We start from the raw sequence: 18,685 nt of genomic DNA on the forward strand, positions 1-18,685 counted from the left end.
AGCAGGCAACTCCCACCCCTTACACAGGGACAGGCCCAAAACACCCATGGTTCTACTTAAGTCAAGCTAGGAGGCAGCACAGCTTTGACCCCGGCCCTTGTTTCCCGCTCAACTGCTCAACCTTCCCCAACACTCACCACAGCCCTGGCCTTAGGGAGACGTCTCCTCCACCGGGAACTAAAGATCAAGCCACTGGGGAGGTTTCAGAGGGCTGGTGGCCGGGACAGGTATCACTCCTGCCTACCAAACCTGCCCTACATTCACCAGCCACATTCTTTATTCTCTTCTCCCCAGTCAGCCAGAGGCTCTCAAAAGGGAATGCAGAAAAATCCTTTCCACTCATACCTGTAATCTCAGCACTTTGGGAGGCTGAGGCAGGTGGATCACCGGAGGCCAGGAGTTCGAGACCAGCCTGCCCAAAGTAGCAAAACCCTGTCTCTACTAAAAATACAAAAAATTAGCCAGCTATGGTGGCCCGAGCCTATAATCTCTGCTACTTGGGAGACTGAGGCAGGACAGTCACTTGAACCCAGGAGGTGGAGGTTGCAGTGAGCCGAGATTGCGCCACTGCACTTTAAACTGGTGACAGAGCAGACTCCATCTCAGGGAAAAAAAAAAAAAATCTTTTTCAGAGCTGCATGAAGCAATACGGCAGGATGGGTTCTGGGCTTGGAATCAGAGGACCCAAACGCCAGTCTTGGTGCTGCTTGGGTCTCACTGTACGACCTTGGGCAAATTATGTAAGTTCCCCGAGTTTCAATTTCCTCATCTGTAGAATGGGGATAATGATACCCGCTTCTTTTTTTCTGAGACAGAGACTCACTCTGTAGCCCAGGCTGGAGTACGGTGACACCTGACTGCAGCCTTGACCTCCCTGGACTCAGGTAATCCTCCCACCTCAGCCTTCCCAGTAGCCGGGACCACAGGCATGCACCACCATGCCAAGTTAATTTTTCTATTTTTTGTAGAGACGGGGATTTGCCATGTTGCCCAGGCTGGTCTGGAACTCCTGGGCTCAAGCAACCTGCCCCTCTACGCCTCCTAAAGTGCTGGGATTACAGGTTTGAGCCATTGAGCCTGGACAGCCTTCAGTTTGAAGTGAGACTAGCTAACGAAAGTGCTGGGTTTCTGTAAAGTCTTACCTTGATCTTGAGTTACCATTTGTCAAGTACTTACTGGGCAGATAGGTATTAGTATTCCCATTTTGACAAAGAGGTAACTGAGGCTCAGGTAATGTAACGAGAGACAGAGGTGGGTCTCAAACCCAGCTCAGTTCAAGCCCAAAGCCCTGTGCTCAGAACTGCCCCACCATCAGGCCGGGCGCGGTGGCTCAAGCCTGTAATCCCAGCACTTTGGGAGGCTGAGGCGGGTGGATCACGAGGTCAACAGATCGAGACCATCCTGGTCAACATGGTGAAACCCCGTCTCTACTAAAAATACTAAAAATCAGCTGGGCATGGTGGCACGTGCCTGTAGTCCCAGCTACTCAGGAGGCTGAGGCAGCAGAATTGCTTGAACCCAGGAGGCGGAGGTTGCGGTGAGCCGAGATCGTGCCATTGCACTCCAGCCTGGGTAACAAGAGTGAAACTCCGTCTCAAAAAAAAAAAAAAAAAAAAAAAAAAAGAACTGCCCCACCATCCCATCTCTCCAAATAAACAGTCCTTCTATAGACTAGTCAATGGACCAATCTCATCCTAAGGTGGCTCCAGGAAGGGAAAAAGGCTGGCAGCCCTAGCCCGTCCTTTCTCATTCCTATGCACTGAATTCTCAAAGCCTCGGCCCTGGCATTCCAAACAGAAGTTCCAGAGGGAATGGGGTGGAGCCAGGGTGCAGGGGAGGGGTGGAGTAAGGGCGGGAGGGCTCAAGTCACCCAAGCTGGGGCTTGATCTAGCAAGAAATGACTAACTGGATCCTACCTTCTCCTCCTCCCCCGCGCCCCCAGTCCAGTCAGTGGCCAGTTTTCACCAGGCACCTCCTAGCAGTACTTCCTCAGTAGTATCTTTTCATCACAGCCACAAACCAGATTAGCTAAACTAATCATTTAGCCAACACAATTACAATGCCCTCCCCTCCTCCACCTTGGCACGGAGAAGAGGGAAAGCAGGTTATTTTTGCCCAAACTCCGTGGCCTGCTGCTCCCCAGAGGTGGGCAGCACCCCCTTCCCCAGCAGAAAAGGATCTGAGTTCCCACACTGGCTTCCCCCTGGCCCAGGGCTGTGCATGATCCTCACCTGGGACAAAGGGGCTGAGTCTGGACCCCCAGCCTCACTCCCCCATCTACAGCAAAGAAAGAGGTGGCAGGCTCTTCCCCTCCAAGCACTCTGGATCCCCAGCTCCACGATCTTTCTCCCACCCCCAGGCCTGAGAGATAACCCAACTCCTATATTTCCTCTCTGTTCCCAAGGCTGGGCTCCAAATCCCGCACTTAGGACTTTTTAAAACCAGGGTTTAAAGCCTGGTGAAGATCCCCAGTTCTGGAGGGGAGAGGTCTCAGGAAATTTGGAGTAGGGAAGGTGGCGGGGGCGGGAGGGGGGGCGGGGGGGCATGCATCTCTGCCTGAGGGAGTCTAGCATTGAAGAAACCTTCCCCCCAAAATCCTTTCTCCAGTCTCACTTTCCCTGTCAAATTCTTTCAGGAAAGCGGGTGGGAAAGGTCTATGCAGGCCTCCAGAAAGCATGCACCTTCATAATTCAGAAATCAAATGGAAGGCAAGCCCCACAGCCTCATGCTCTTCTGCCTCAATTACCAGCCAGCTAAGTAATGTGGGGGATGGGGTAGAGGAAAAAAAAAAAAAAAAAAGACAAGAACATCCATTCCCCCCACCTTCCTAGCTTGGCCCAGCCCTGCCCCACCCCCATTCCTGGGGAGGGGGCAGAGCTTGAGAGACAGCCACTTACGCAGGCCTGGTCTGAGGGGGTGTGGTGGTCCCCGGAGGCAGGAAGAGAAGGAAGAAGCTGCTTCCCCTCTCGGCCCTTTCCACCCACCCCACCCCGGCCCCCACCTCAGGCCCCTGGGGCGCAGCTAACAGGATGGATGTGGGGGCAGGGAAGCCTGGGTCAGAGCGAAGGCAAAGGCCCAGGTTCAGCCGGGGGCCGGCTGGGGGAGGGGACTTTGCACCAAAAAGGACCTCCTAAGCCTAAATGAAAGTTCTGGGCAAGGAGACGGGAAAACCCCCAGAGAACGCTGCTGTGAATACTTCCTCCTGCAAAGTTTGTTTTGGGTGATTTTTCCAACAATAAGAGGTTAGAGAAGAAGACGATTCCTGTTCCCCTACCAACACTCTGGCAGCCACAGCTACTGGAAACTGGGCCAGGTGACCCTGAATGCTTCACCCGTGAGCAGACCCCTGCCCCCAGACCGAGCCACGGGTGCCAAACACCAGCTGGACACTGGGCCGAGCCCTGCACCAGCCCCCACTGTCACTCCATCCCACCTCTGCTGGAGAAGCCACAGCCGGGCACCCACCCGAGTGGAGGGAGGCGCCGCAGGTAGTATCGACGAGGCTCCGGGAGCTGGAGGGCTGGGCCTCTGGACTCCGTGCGCTCACCTGCTCGGCAGGTGGGGCCAGCGTCACTGGGAAAACGTGCGCTCGGCCCCCACAGTTGGGCAAGCTGGGCGCAGACAATAGGGCCCCACCCAGGCCTGGGGGAGTAGGGAGGGAGGGAAAGCGAGGATGACGCGTGGGGTGGGGTGAGGGTGGCCCCAAAGAGACCAGCGGCAGCAAGTTTCCCAAACGGTAAATTCCTGACTGCAGCGAGATCCCTGGGACGCAGTCAAAGCAGGGCAAAGTCTCCCCCTCCAGCTCAGGACAAGAGTCAGGGACGCGGCGTCGGGCGAGCTGCGCGGGCCCCGGGAGAGGCGCGACCCCAGAGGCACCTGCCCGGAGCCCTCCCGCCCTGCTCAGATCTCCGGCTCGCGGAGCTCCTAAGCGCGCTCAGCCCGAACCGCGCGCCCCCCTAGTCGCCGCGCCCAGGACCCCAGCGCGCCCCCTGCCGCCGGTGCAGGGTGGCACTCCTTGGCACCCGCCCTCACCTGCCCAGAGACGGCTGGGACCGGCCCCGCGGCCGCTCGCCACCCCTTCTCTCCCCATCGATACCTGCCCTCGATTGCCCGCACCTGAGTCTGGGGCCTGGCCGGGTAGAGGTCGGGCCGGGGTGGGAGCCGGCGCGGACAGCGAACTGAGCTCGGCGCGCTCGGGCGGCGGCTGCTCCGGACTCTGGCCAAAGCAGCAACTCAGTAAGCGAACAAAAGGCGAAGAGACCTGACAGCCAAGCCACGCCCCTCACCACCTCGAAACTCCGCCCCTGAGGGAGACGCCCACCCACTATTGCGAGCTCACTGGCTGTCTCGCCTGACTGTCCCGTCAAGGGGCGGAGCCTCGGGTCCAGTCCTCCTCCACGGCCGCCTCTGTTTATCCGCTTGCTATTGGCCCCTGGGACTGCCAGTCGGCTCCAGGGATGGACTCTTAACTTGAGGTCTCATCCTAACACTTCACCTATTGGCAGATAGAAAGTTACTTCCTCCTGATTGGACAAGGGACTGTCAGTAAGACTAACGAAAAAAACCAATGGAAGGGATGGGGTGTGTCTTGCCCCACCCTTGCTCTGAGCAGGTGAGACTCACTACTCTCCCCTTCCCCCTACCTGTCCAACAGGTAAGTCAAGGGATACCAAGGGAAGGGACAGACGCCTTCACCAGCCAGCCAACTCAGCGTCAGGCATGATGCTTCTTTGGGCTTATTCATCCTTGTCCCAAAGTGGTAATAACATATTTGTATGGCATTTCATAGGCTTTGTGCTGGGTTGGGATTTTTTTTCCCCAAAGATGGAGTACTCCTGGGATTTAGAATTAGAAGGCCAGGGTTTGTGTTCTGCCACTTACTATGACCTTAGGCAAGTTACTTCACCCTTCCCCCTGTTTCTCCTCATCTGTAAACTGGGTACATTAGCCATATCTACCTCACTGGAGTATGTGGGGATCAAATGAAGTCAGGTTTGTGGAAGCACTCAGAAACTGATAAAGATTAGAATTTAAATTAATGGTACGGGTTTTTTGTTTTTGTTTTTAATTCTCGTGACAGCTCTGAAAAATAGGACAAGCAAACGATCTTCATTGTAAAGATGAAGAAACCGAGGTTCAGAGAAATCACAAAACTACAAAGTGACACACCCCAAGCTAGAACCACCTTTCTCTCATTTGAAGGAGCACCAAACCAGCTGTTCCCCTCGTGGAAGAAGAGCATAGACATAAAATGTCAAGGCAGTGGGGAAGGGGCAGAGAAAAGGCACAAGATGGAGGCAAGATAGAACAACTGGAGGCGAGACAGAATAATTACTTGGCCCCAAAATACAGTATTGGTGTCAGGAGGCTTTGGTGGGCTTGGAAACATCAAGCCGCAGATCTGAAGGAAATCCAGCCCTAGCATGAAAGAAACGGGGCAGGCGGGGTGCGTTGGCTCACACCTGTAATCCCAGCACATTGGGAAGCCGAGGCGGGTGGATCACCCAAGGTCAAGAGTTTGAGACCAGCCTGGCCAATATGGTGAAACCCCATCTCTACTAAAAATACAAAAAGTTAGGCAGGCGTGGTGGCAGGCACCTGTAATCCCAGTTGCTTGGGAGGCGGAGGCAGGAGAATTGCTTGAACTCGAGAGGCAAAGGTTGCAGTGAGCCAAGATCCTGCCACTGTACTCCAGCCTGGGCATGACAGAGTAAGACTCCATCTCAAACAAAAAAAAAAAAAAAAAAAAAAAAAGAGAAGAAGAAAAAAAGAAACTGGGCAGCATACCCCTCCACGGTGGGAGAGCCTGGGGTAGAGATCAGAAAGAATTTCTCTGCCAGGTGTGGTGGTTGATGCCTGTAATCCTAGCACTTTGGGAGGCCAAGGTGGGCAGATCACTTGAGGTCAGGAGTTCGAGACCAGCCTGGGCAATGTGGCGAAACCCTGTCTCTACTAAAAATACGAAAATTAGCCAGGATGATGGTGGGCACCTGTAATCCCAGCACTTTGGGAGGCCAATGCAGGCTGATCACCTGAGGTCAGGAGTTCAAGACCAGCCTGGCCAACATGGTGAAACCCTGTCTCTACTAAAAATACAAAAATTAGCCGGGTGTGGCAGTGGGCACCTATAATCCCAGCTACTTGGGAGGCTGAGGCAGGAGAATCGCTTGAACCTGGGAGGCGGAGGTTGCAGTGAGCCGAGATCGTGCCATTGTACTCCAACCTGGTGACAGAGTGAGGCTCTGTCTCAAAAAAATAAGAACTTCTCTCAGGCAGCTTAAGAAGACAAGGACGCCGGGCGCGGTGGGTCATGCCTGTAATCCCAGCACTTTGGGAGGCTGAGGTGGGGGGGGGGATCACCTGACGTCAGGAGTTCGAGACCAGCCTGACCAATATGGTGAAACTCCATCTTTTTAAATAAATAAATAAATAAATAATCTTTAAAAATTAAAAAAAAAAAAGACAAGGACACTTCCTTTCTGTAGTTGATGATGTGAATCCTGCTCATGCTGCTGGTGGCTGTATGGTGTGTCAAGGACCCTACAAACATTCCTTCATTCAGCACTTGAGTATTGAGTGTCAACTGTTTGTTAGGCACTGGTGAACACAGAAAGTAAAACCTGGTGACACAGAAAATAAAAATGATCCCAACCTTCAATGAGCTCATAGAATGATACGCAGAAGCAGCCCATGGGTGGGTGCCGGGGGAATGGTGGTTTAGAAAAGGGTCCGCTGTCAACAAAGCTCTACAGCCTCAAAGCTAGCACACAGGATGGGCTGGATGAAGGTGCCTTAGCAGCATCCTTGACCACTTTCCCCACTGGAGAAAGGACTGGCAGCTGAATATTCTCCCTTCTGAAGTTGCGCCATCCTCTAAGAGCAGGGCCAGGGAGATATGGACATCCCTGGACTAGTAGCCATCCCATACCCGAGGCCACTGCCCTTTGCTTGTTTCCCCAACGTCCCCTCCTCTAGCTTACCTCCCTGTCTTTATCCCTGCCTTACCCCTGCCCCATCCACCTGCTTGTCACCCTGTCTCATAGAGCTGTGGCCAGGCCACAGCTGGGGAGAGAAAGGGCTCACAATCCTGGACTACTGAAGCTGCCAGGGTTTCATTTCTTACCCCTCCTGCCCATCTCCCACCTTCCCGTCTCCACACAGGCACACAAACAGACTTCCCAGCCCCAAGCCTGGCCTAACTCCTTCCCATTTCTCCTGACCTCAGCAAACAGGCAGGGTAGGGCTGGTTGACTGCAGAGAGGGGTGGAGGAGCCCATGTGGGTGGAGGAACAGAAGTAACACTTCAGAATAAAGCCTGCGCTCTGTGCGTGTGTGTGTGTGTGTCCCCAGAACATGTTGCAACACACCAGCCCCAGAGCTAAACACACAGGTTAGGACAGGTGGAGGCACCACCACAGCAGCAGCAAAGACTGGGATTAGAGCTGAGTCCCTCCTCCCAGATCAAGTGATTCTCTTCATATTTATTAAGCACCTACTATGTGCCTGGCAGGCACTGAGGATTCATCTGTATCTGAGAATACAGAAAAGAATCAGAAATCATGTTTCCTAGCATCAGCTGTCTGCATAGGGCATTTGGTCTCTTGGGAGGGGGAGGTATGTAGGGATAGGATTGGGGGTTGCTCTGACCACAGTCTCCCCTGCAGCTTGAACTTGAAGAAAAGGCCCCAAGTTCGTCTTATCCAGTCCCCTGCCTGCAAACCTTTAAAGGTAAGAATTCTCGGGGCCGGGCGTGGTGATTCATGCCTGTAATCCCAGCACTTTGGGAGGCCGAGGCGGGTGGATCACGAGGTCAAGAGATCGAGACCATCCTGGTCAACATGGTGAAACCCCGTCTCTACTAAAAATACAAAAACTCAGCTGGGCATGGTGGTGCGTGCCTGTAATCCCACCTACTCAGGAGGCTGAGGCAGGAGAATTGCCTGAACCCAGGAGGCGGAGGTTGCGGTGAGCCGAGATCGTGCCATTGCACTCCAGCCTGGGTAACAAGAACGAAACTCCATCTAAAAAAAAAAAAAAAAGAATTCTCTCTATGACAAAAGTCCAGGAAAGAAGAGCCTGTGACCTCCCTTATGGTGAATGCCCCTGTCTCTTTGTTCTAATGTCCAGACTTGATTCCTATTCCTGCAGTTTCAACTCCTTCCTCTTGCCCAGAGCTCAGCGGAAGCAGAGTCCATGCGCTGCCAAAAACACATATGGTTAACTCAACCTTGCAGCTTGCTAGTGCTTCAGAGTAGAGAATGTAAGGGCACCACATGGCCCATCCCAAGCTGCTGCAGAGACAGAAGTAACTGGCGCAGAGGGGTTCAGTGAGGGGCTGTGCAAGGGAGGCTCGTTTCTTGGGGAGGGTGCACACCATCAGCCAGTGTCCAGGACCACCAGGACCACCAGGCCACTGTCCTCTGCTTATCTCACAAGTCCATCATCTTCCAGAAGGCCTCTGGGCCATACAAGGAGAAGGTAGAGTTTCTGTTCTCCACTCAAACATAGTCCTTAGTCTGTGGGGGCCCTTTCCGTAGAGATAGACAGAGATTTAGATCTACGCAAGCCACATACACACACACACAAAACCTTCTATGCTCACACCTCAGGGATATACACTTGTGGATGCAGATTCAGATACACGAACACCAGCTTTCTCTCTCCCACACACACACACACACACACACACGCACATATACACCTTCTTCCCACCTCTTCAGCCTCAGGTAGCCTGAGACATGACCACTTATATAAAGGGGAGCCCAGGGTGAACAGCTGGGTTGCCAAACTTCAGGCTGATCATAATACCTTTTCATCACCCAGTAGCCTCTTCTCCGGGCTTTGCAGCAGCAGCAAAGGAAATCACACAATGGGAGGTTCTTCCCAGATGGCGGACTTGGAAGAAAGGCAATGCAGAAAGCTAGAGGCACCTTGGGCGTGAGCCATCACTCAGCCCAGAGGCAAAGCCATCCTTTTTTTTTTTTTTTTTTTTTTTTTTTTTCCTTAGAAACAGGGTCTCGCTCTCCACTAAAACTGGAGCACAGTGGCAAAATCACAGCTCACTGTAGCCTCGACCTCCTGGGCTCAAAGGATTCCCCCCAACCTCAGCCTCCTGAGTAGCTGACCACAGATGCCACCACTCACAGCTAATTTTTTTTTTTTTTGTAGAGATGAGGTATTGCCATATTGCCCAGGTTGGTCTGGAACTCTTGGTTTCGAGTCATCCCCACCTTGGCCTTTCAAAGTGTGAAGATTACAGGCATGAGCCACCACACCTGGCCAGAGCCATCCTTAGACCCAGGGAAGAGAGTTTCTCACCAGGTCCTGGCCTTTAAAAGGCCTCCACGCTAGCTCTCCTGGGGTCGCCCTCTCTACACAGGGGCGAAGGGACAGAGGAGCCTGCATGGACTTCACATCCCTTCTGGACCACACTCCAGGAACAGTACCAGCAACTCTGGAGTTCCTGCCCAGCACTGACCTGAATTTTAGGCCTGCAGGTCCCTGGCTCTGGTCCTTCTCCCCAGAAGCACAGTGGCACCAAGGCTACAGTGCATGGACACACTTGGGCCAAACTAGGGGCATGACAAGGGGCAGTTATGACAAGGGGCAGTTATGGCTGGGATGGGGAGATAGAGGCAGCATGGACACGTGGGCTAGGGAATCTCCATGCATGGGCTGGAGGCCCTTGTGGCGCAGGCAGAGCCGGAGATGGGAAGGAAAGGGAAATGGCCCAGCGTTCTCCACAGGCTGCTGCGCCCTGACCGTGAGAACCTGGGACTCCGTCATGGACTTTCAGGTCATCGTGGGGGTGTGCCTGTCAAGGTACATCTGACCTAGCAGTTTGGGATCATGCTGCATTTTTTTTTTTTTTAAGATGGGGTTTCAGCATGATGGCCTGGCTGGTCTTGAACACCCGACCTCAGGTGATCCATCCACCTTGGCCTCCCAAAGTGCTAGGATTACAGGTGTGAGCCGCCGTGCCCAGCCTTGGGGGTTTTTTTGAGCCAGATCTCGCTCCGTCATCCAGGCTGGAGTGCAGTAGTGCGATCTCAGCTCGCTGCAACCTCCACCTCCCAGGTTCAAGCGATTCTCATCCTTCAGCCTCCCAAGTAGCTGGTATTACAGGCACGCAACCACTATGCCCAGCTAATTTTTGTATTTTTAGTAGAGACATGGAGTTTCATCATGTTGGCCATCCTGACTTCAGATGATCTGCCTGCCTCAGCCTCCCAAAGTGCTGGGATTACAGGCGTGAGCCACCACAACCAGCCTGGGAGCATGCTGTGTAACTTACCTAGATCTATGGCTTGTGGACTCATTTGTGCCCCTGCCCCTGCCCACTGGCGTTGGGGGTGGTGCCTCATTCAGGAGGCCCCCTTCAGGGCTCAGGGAGGACGCAGCTGCAGAAGAGTCTGCTGGCTCCCAAACTCTGCTGGCAGGAGTGGGCCCAAGCATGGCCTGAAGCTGGGAAGCCAGCAGGACGGTGCCGGGCCCTGGAGGGAGGCTGAGGGGAGATGGTCTCCTGCCTGTTTTCCTGAGGCCAGAGACTGCCCACAGCCTGGTCCTATGGGTGTGTATCTCTTAATTACAGAGGTAGCTCCAGCAACACTTCACTGCAAGGCGTGTGGGTGGGGATGGAATGTCAGAAGGAAAACAGGAGGTAAGAAAACAGAGATAGCAAGGGCCAGAAATAGTACAGTCCAGGGTGAGACAGCAGGGGCCAGGGGTGCTGGAGGGAGAGGCTGGAGGAAGCTCTGTCGGACTCTCCAGAGAATGCCTATCCCAAGCTGCCCCTCCTTACCCCCCCAAGACCCCCAAGTTGCAACTCCAGGACTGCTGGCATCTAGATCATGCTCTGGAGCCGGTTCGCCGACTCTCTAAGTGACATCTTCCTCCTGAGTGGTTTTGGAGGTGGGGAGGGGTGACTGAGCCCTTGCCACCTGAGTCACCAGCTTCCTGCTCCTGGTCTGGGCGACTCCACACACAGGCTGACACAGTTGGGGCCCCACCCGCCCTGCCAGCCTGCCCACTCCTCCCTCTTCCCAGAGCCAGGAGAGATGCCTGCCCTGACAAGGCACGATTCCCACGGAGAGGCCATCCCTCCCACGTACACACACAGTCGGAGGCAGCCGACTCTCCCCCACCTATGCAGAGCCTTGGGAAGAGGAAGAAGGCATAGTCTAAGCAGAGCCCCCCTTTCCCCACATCTATGAAGAAACTAAGGCTGGGGTCAGGAGAGGGACTTCCCTAAGATCACACAAGCAAATTCCTGGCAGGGCTGGGGCTTGAACCTTGCTCTCTGCCAGCCAGTTCACCTCCCCCACCAATGTAGGTCTCTTTCCAGCCCAGGCAAGGCGAAGGCGGGCAGCGGTCGGGGAGGAGACTGAGAACTGATTTTGCCAGCTGGATTTTGTCAGCCCGAGGTGTGACTCCAGGAGGGCTGGGGGAGGGGTGGGCAGCTCTGCGAGGTCAGCAACCCAGGCCTTCCTTCCTCTAAGCTGACCATCGGATGGCACCACCCAGAGCCTTCGCCAGCGATTATGCAAAGAGACCCTTCCCCACCCCCACCTCTCCCCCTCCCGCCCTCTCTGCCTCCTACGTCTCTCTGAGCACTGGACTCCACCTGGCTGAGAACTGGGACAGGACTCAGCAGCCCTTGGCCTTGTACTTTCATCCCGTCTTTCCCAGTCCCATCCCACGGCCCCGAAGGAATTTGAGAGTTGAGATCCTTGAATATTTCATCAGCACTTGAGCCTCCCGTGGAAGCAGCAGCCAACTTACAGCTCATGGAGCATTTCTGGCCCCAGCAGAGAACCTGGAAGCAGCCAGCGGGAGGGGAGGGCGCGTGGGGGAGGGGGAAGCCTGGGCCGGGGCCGCTGATAAGGGTGGATGGAGAAGAAGGCTGCTGGGACCAAAGCGTGTGTGAGCTGGGGAAAAGGGGCTCCAAGGACGGAGACAGTTCCGTTTTTGAGCATACAGACGTTTTTTTTTTTTTTTTTTTTTGGAGACAGAGTTTCGCTCTCGTTACCCAGGCTGGAGTGCAATGGCGCGATCTCGGCTCACCGCAACCTCCGCCTCCTGGGTTCAGGCGATTCTCCTGCCTCAGCCTCCCGAGTAGCTGGGATTACAGGCACGCACCACCATGCCCAGCTAATTTTTTGTATTTTTAGTAGAGACGGGGTTTCACCATGTTGACCAGGATGGTCTCGATCTCTTGACCTTGTGATCCACCCGCCTCGGCCTCCCAAAGTGCTGGGATGACAGGCTTGAGCCACCGCGCCCGGCCCACCAGATGCATTTTAAAATAAGCAAACTGTCATTATCAAAATAATTGTGCTCAAGGTTAAAGTCATATGACAGAGTTTTCTGACTTCAGCCCTGCCCCTGTCTCTGTGACTGGGTTGATAACCTCATTCAGAGATAATGTAAAAAATTTTTAATGGGAGGAGTTTTTCGAGGGCTGCAAGGCTCTCAGATGACTCCCTACTGCCTGGGACCAGGGAAGAAAGGCCAAACTCCCCCGTTAGATTGGCTGAAGCTTGCCTCTTCCCAGCCTCCTCCTCCAGGAAGGCCAGGAGGATTTAGCCAAGTAGTCAAGCCAAAAGAAAGGAATTTGTCTTGGCTACCCCTTATCTCACTCCAGAAACACAGTATCACACCTTTATGCTGAAAAAAGAAAGGTCAAGTCTGGGCACAGTGGCTCACACCTGTAATCCCAGCACTTTGAGAGGCTGAGGCAATCAGATCACAAGGTCAGGAGATCAAGACCATCCTGGCCAACATGATGAAACCTCATCTCTACTAGAAAATGCAAGAATTAGCTGGGCCTGGTGGCATGTGCCTGTGATTCCAGCTACTCGGGAGGCTAAGGCAGAAAAATCGCTATGCTGATCGGGTGTCCAAACTAAGTTTGGCATCAATACGGTGATCTCCTGGGATCAGGGGACCACCAGGTTGCCTAAGGAGGGGTGAACCGACCCAGGTCGGAAACAGAGCAGGTCAAAACTCCTGTGCTGATCAGTAGTGGGATCGAGCCTGTGAATAGCCACTGCACTCCAGCCTGGGCAACATAGCGAGGCCCTGTCTCTTAAAAGAAGGTTTTTTTTAAGATAAAAATTTTTTAAAAGGCGGCTTTTATTTTATTTTATTTTTTTACACAGTGGCTCATGCCTGTAATCCCAGCACTTTGGGAGGCCGAGGTGGGTGGATCAGAAGGTCAGGAGTTCAAGACCATGAAACCCTGTCTCTACTAAAAATACCAAAATTAGTTGGGCTTGGTGGCAGGCACCTGTAGTCCCAGCTATGAGAGGCTGTGGCAGAAGAAACACTTGAACCTGGGAGGCAGAGGTTGCAGTGAGCTGAGACCTCACCACTGCACTCCAGCCTGGGAGACAGAGTGAGACACAGTCTCAAAAAAAAAAAAAAAAGAAGAAGAAAATGCACTTAACACAACTAATGACATCATGCCTTAGTCTAGCCTACCTCAGATGGGCTCAGAACACTTCAGCCCACAGTAGGGCAAAATCGCCTAACACGAACCCTATTTTATAAGAACTTGTTGACTATCTTGGCCAGGCGTAGTGGCTCACCCCTGTAATCCCAGCACTTTGGGAGGCCAAGGCGGGCGGATCACTTGAGGTTGGGAGTTCAAGACCAGCCTGGGCAACATGGTGAAATCCTATCTCTACTAAAAATACAAAAAATTACCCTGGCTTGGTGGTGGGTGCCTGTCATCCCAGCTACTCCAGAGAGTGAGGCAAGAGAATCGTTTGAATCCAGGAGGTGGAGGTTGCAGTGAGCCAAGATCCTGCCACTGCACTCCAGCCTGGACAGCAAGAGCAAGGCTCTGTCTCAAAACAAGAAAAAAAAAAAAGAACTTGTTTATCTCATGCACCGTATTGAATACTATACTGAAAATGGAAAAACAGCACGGTTGTTTGGGTCCTCAAAGTACAGCGGCTACTGAATGCTTATCACTTTTATACCATCCTAAATTTGAAAAATCCTATGATGGCCGGGCGCGGTGGCTCAAGCCTGTAATCCCAGCACTTTGGGAGGCCGAGGCGGGTGGATCACGAGGTCAAGAGATCGAGACCATCCTGGTCAACATGGTGAAACCCCGTCTCTACTAAAAATACAAAAAGTTAGCTGGGCATGGTGGTGCGTGCCTGTAATCCCAGCTACTCAGGAGGCTGAGGCAGGAGAATTGCCTGAACCCAGGAGGCGGAGGTTGCGGTGAGCCGAGATCGTGCCATTGCACTCCAACCTGGGTAACAAGAGCAAAACTCCGTCTCAAAAAAAAAAAAAAAAGAAAAATCCTATGATGAATCATGAATCATAAGATCATAAGTTGGGGACTGTCATACAGTATATGAATGTGGAGGGAAGGGTAAACAATCAACCTGATCCTCCCAGCTACCTCAGTTTCCCCACCTGAGTCACAGGCATGAGGTATTCCCATTCCAAGAGCTGTTTGGGGGACAGAAGAGATGCTATCCAGGCATCCTGGCGCCAGCTGGGACCCAGGCAGGTGGTGATTATGGGGTGATGTGTCCACAGGTCAGACCTGGGGTTGGGGATGGGGCTGGTACCAGGGGGCTGTCCCCAGCCCTCAGCATACACCCATCTAATTCCCAGGTCATCTTGGAACTTGTGAAGGGAACTGGGCAGGGCTGTGCCAGCCTCGCTTAGAGTGAGCCTCAGCCCTAGGGGCCCAATCCAGACTCTCCGGGCCTCAGTTTCCCCATTCACAAAATGGAAGCCATCTGCCAGGGACACCCCTGGAGACAAGTTACAAGAGAAGGCCTGGAGCAAGCCCCCAGAATGGAAAACTTTCCGGGAGCTGAGCCCTATGGCTGCCAGGACCTCCCCAGTCAGGTTAAGCTATTGGTTCCAGCAACAACTGGCCGCAGCCTTCTCACATGGGGGAGGGGCCACTCTTTGTCCCCAAGGGAGATTCTGTTCTCCCGGAGACAGAGCACCAGATTGAGACTTCAAGAACTACTTTTATTTTTCCTTTCTTTCTCTTCCTTCCTTCCTTCCCTGCTTGCTTGCTTTTCTTTCTTTCTTTCTCTTTATTGAGAAGTCTCACTCTGTCACCCAGGTTGGAGCACAGTGGCACGATCTCGGCTCGCTGCAACCACCATCTCCTGGGTTCCAGTGATTCTCCTGCCTCAGCCTCCCGAGTAGCTGAAATTACAGGTCTGTGCCACCACACCCAGCTAATTTTTGTATTTTTAGTAGAGATGGGGTTTCACCACTTTGACCAGGCTGGTCTTGAACTCCTGACCTCAGGTGATCCACCCACCTTGGCCTCCCAAAGTGCTGGGATTACAGACATGAGCTGTGCCTGACAACAACTTTTCAAATCTAAGAGTGGAACTTCTTCTGCTGGAACTTACTGAATTTGCAGGGAGCCCAGGGGACTCCCTCCCACCTCCCCAATCATCACTCTCAGGATTCAGGAAGTTGTTAGTCTAAGTGATCCCAGCAACTCTGTCCCAGGCTCCCCTTCACTCATGTCTTCCTTCTTTCCTCCCTTCCTCCTATCTTCCTTTCATTTTTTTGTTTCCCCCTCCCTGCCTCCTTCAGCAAGCTGAGCTGTGGCATTATAGGGGATTTTTTTTTTTTTTTTTGAAACTTACTTTGTCACCCAGTCCCAGGCTGAAGTGCAATGGCCTGATCTTGGCTCACAGCAACCTCCACCTCCCAGGCTCCAGTGATCCTCCTACCTCAGCCTCCTGAGTAGCTGGGACTACAGGTGCGCTCTACCACGCCCAGCTAATTGTCTTTTTGTTTTTGTTGTTTTTTTTTTTTTGAGATGGAGTTTAGCTCTTGTTGCCCAGGCTGGAGTGCAATGGTGCAATCTCAGCTCATTGCAACCTCCACTTCCCAGGTTCAAGCAATTTTCCTGCCTCAACCTCCCAGGTAGCTGGGATTACAGCCATATGCCACCATAACTGGCTAATTTTGTATTTTCAGTAGAGATGGGGTTTCACCATGTTGGCCAGGCTGGTCTTGAACTCCTGACCTCAGGTGATCTGCCCGCCTCCGCCCCCCAAAGTGCTGAGATTACAGGTGTCAGCCACCGCCCCTGGCCTAATTTCCTATTTTTTGGTAGAGATGGGTTTTCACCATGTTGCCCAGACTGGTCTCGAACTCCTGGGCTCAAGTGGTGCCCCCACCTGAGCCTCCCAGAGTGTTGGGATTATAGGTGTGAGCCATGGCACAGGGCCCTGTAGGGGATTCATCTTCACATCCTGCCGCCCTCCATCTCCTCTCCCTGGCCCCAGCTGACAGCCTAAAATACCAGGTCAGCTGGGCGAGATGGCTCATCACGCCTGTAATCTCAGCATTTTGGGAGGCCAAGGGGTGTGGCTCATGAGGTCAGGAGATTGAGACCAACCTGGCCAACATGGTGAAACCCCATCTCTACTAAAAATAGAAAAATTCTCTGGGCGTAGTGCTGTGTGCCTATAATCCCAGCTACTTGGGAGGCTGAGGCAGGAGAATCACTTGAACCTGGGAGGTGGAGGCTGCAGTGAGCCAAGATCTGGCCACTGCACTCCAGTCTGACGACAGAGCAAGACTCAGTCTCAAAAAAAAACAGGCCAACCCCTGTGACCAGGGCATTCTCCCCCTTCTCTGAGCAGCACTGATTTAGCGAGAAAAGGTTCAAACCCAGCTCAGTCACCCACCACCTCAAGGAATCCTGGACAAATTGCCTCTTATTCCTCAGCCCCACCTGGAGTGGAGGGGAACTGACATCTACATCTCAGGACTATTTTAAGGGTTATCAATAATTTCTCAAGATGCCTGGCATGGTGGCTCATGCCTATAACCCCAGCACTTTGGGAGGCCAAGGCATGAGGATCACTTGAGCCCAGGAGTTTGAGACCAGCTTAGGCAACACAGCAAGACCCTATCAAAAAACAAAAAAATTGGGCTGGGTGTGATGGCTCATGCCTGTAATGCCAGCACTTTGGGAGGCCAAAGCAGGTGGATCATGAGGTCAAGAAATGGAGACCATCCTGGCCAAACAGTGAAACCCTGTCTCTACTAAAAATACAAAAAATTAGCTGGGTGTGGCGGTACACGCCTGTGGTCCCAGCTACTGGGAAGGCTGAGGCAGGAGAATTGCTTAAACCTGGGAGGGGGAGGCAGAGGTTGCAGTGAGCCAAGATAGCGCCAGTGCACTCCAGCCTTGCAACAGAGCGAGACTCTGTCTCAAAAAAAAAAAAAAAGAAAGAAATTAGCTGAGTATGCTGGTATGTGCCTGTGCTCACCACCACTCGGGAGGCTGAGGTGGGAGGATGGCTTGAGCCTGGAAGGCGGAGGCTGCAGTGAACCGTGATTGTGACTGCACTCCAGGCTGGGTGACAGAGCAAGACACTGTGTCAAAAATGATAAGCTGCCAAGTGCCTGGCACACAGTAGGCCCTCAGGACAGGTGGCAGCTCTGATTTCCTTAGGATGGAGTCTTCCTGCGGCATCTCTCCAAGTCCGGTCCTACTGCATGAGGCCAGCCTCCCCAGAGCCCTTTTGGTCATCCCTAACCTACCCATTATACCGAGATTCTAGGACTGGTGAGGTGCTGGGTGGGGTGTGGGGGCAGGTGGGGAGGTGGCCATCAGGGTCGGAGGTGTGGCGGAGGTGAAGCTGTCTGGATGGGTGGAGTTGGGACAATGGGCTGGAGGGCCCCAGAGGGCCCACATTGGGACTGGCTCGGAGTAAGTCTCACCGGTCTGGGGAGCTGACTGGGCTCTGGGGAGACGCTGGCATCTGGGGAGGTAGGAGGGGCTGGCGGCTCCCTGGGAAAGGGGAGCTGAGTAACGCAAGGCTGGGCCTGTGTCCTGAGCTGAAGGGCTGAGTGGTGCCCAGAGAGGGGCGGGGCTGCTCCCTCACACACACGCTGCTTCACCCCACACTCAGACGCCACGCTCAGACGCGCACTTGCACGGCTACCCACACACCTCAACTGCAACCCCTCGGCTGTCAGATCCTTTCCCACCTCCTCATTTGCCATACTCGTCTCATTCATACATTCTGACGTTTATTGTTTACAGACCGCCTCCCCGACGGAACGTAAGCCCATGTGGGCCCGGCATTTGGCCTACTCTGTTCACTCTTCTATGCCCAGTGCCTCAAGATGCTGGCACATAGTAGGTACTCTATGTGCTGACTGAGTGAATGAATCCCTCTAAAAACACATTTATTCCCAACACTTTGGGAGGCCGAGGCAGCTGGATCACCTGAAGTCAGGAATTTGAGATCAGCCTGGCCAACATAGCAAAACATTGTCTCTACCAAAAATACAAAAATTAGCTAGGTGTGGTGGCAGGTGCCTGTAATCCCAGCTACTTGGGGGACTGAAGCAGGAGAATCGATTGAACCCTGGAGGTAGAGGTTGCATTGAGCCACTGTACTTCAGCCTGGATGACAGAGCAAGACTCCATCTCGCCGGGCGTGGTGGCTCACGCCGGTAATCCCAGCACTTTGGGAGGCCCAGGTGGGTGGATCACGAGGTCAAGAGATCGAGACCATCCTGGTCAACATGGTGAAACCCCGTCTCTACTAAAAATACAAAAAATTAGCTGGGCATGGTGGCACGTGCCTGTAATCCCAGCTACTCAGGAGGCTGAGGCAGGAGAATTGCCTGAGCCCAGGAGGCGGAGGTTGCGGTGAGC

General features: G+C 53.4%; 1 protein-coding gene across 6 annotated transcripts in view; it reads right to left on the reverse strand.

Annotated features, from left to right (window-relative positions):
* The window catches only part of JUP (junction plakoglobin), a 31,587-nt gene extending 27,325 nt beyond the window's left edge, over window positions 1-4,262 (reverse strand). For 3 of the 6 annotated variants that reach the window (XM_039476405.2, XM_010330626.3, XM_074388711.1), the window contains exon 1: window positions 4,117-4,235. The gene's annotated coding sequence lies outside the window, so the exon portion shown is untranslated. Of the gene's footprint in view, window positions 1-3,433; window positions 3,843-4,096 lie in introns of those variants that run through there. The other 3 variants (XM_010330630.3, XM_010330628.3, XM_039476406.2) reach the window with 3 other exon arrangements.
* Between the last annotated feature and the right edge of the window lie 14,423 nt (window positions 4,263-18,685).

Source organism: Saimiri boliviensis, chromosome 17 (genome assembly GCF_048565385.1).
Source record: "Saimiri boliviensis isolate mSaiBol1 chromosome 17, mSaiBol1.pri, whole genome shotgun sequence".
Classification (NCBI taxonomy): domain Eukaryota; kingdom Metazoa; phylum Chordata; class Mammalia; order Primates; family Cebidae; genus Saimiri; species Saimiri boliviensis.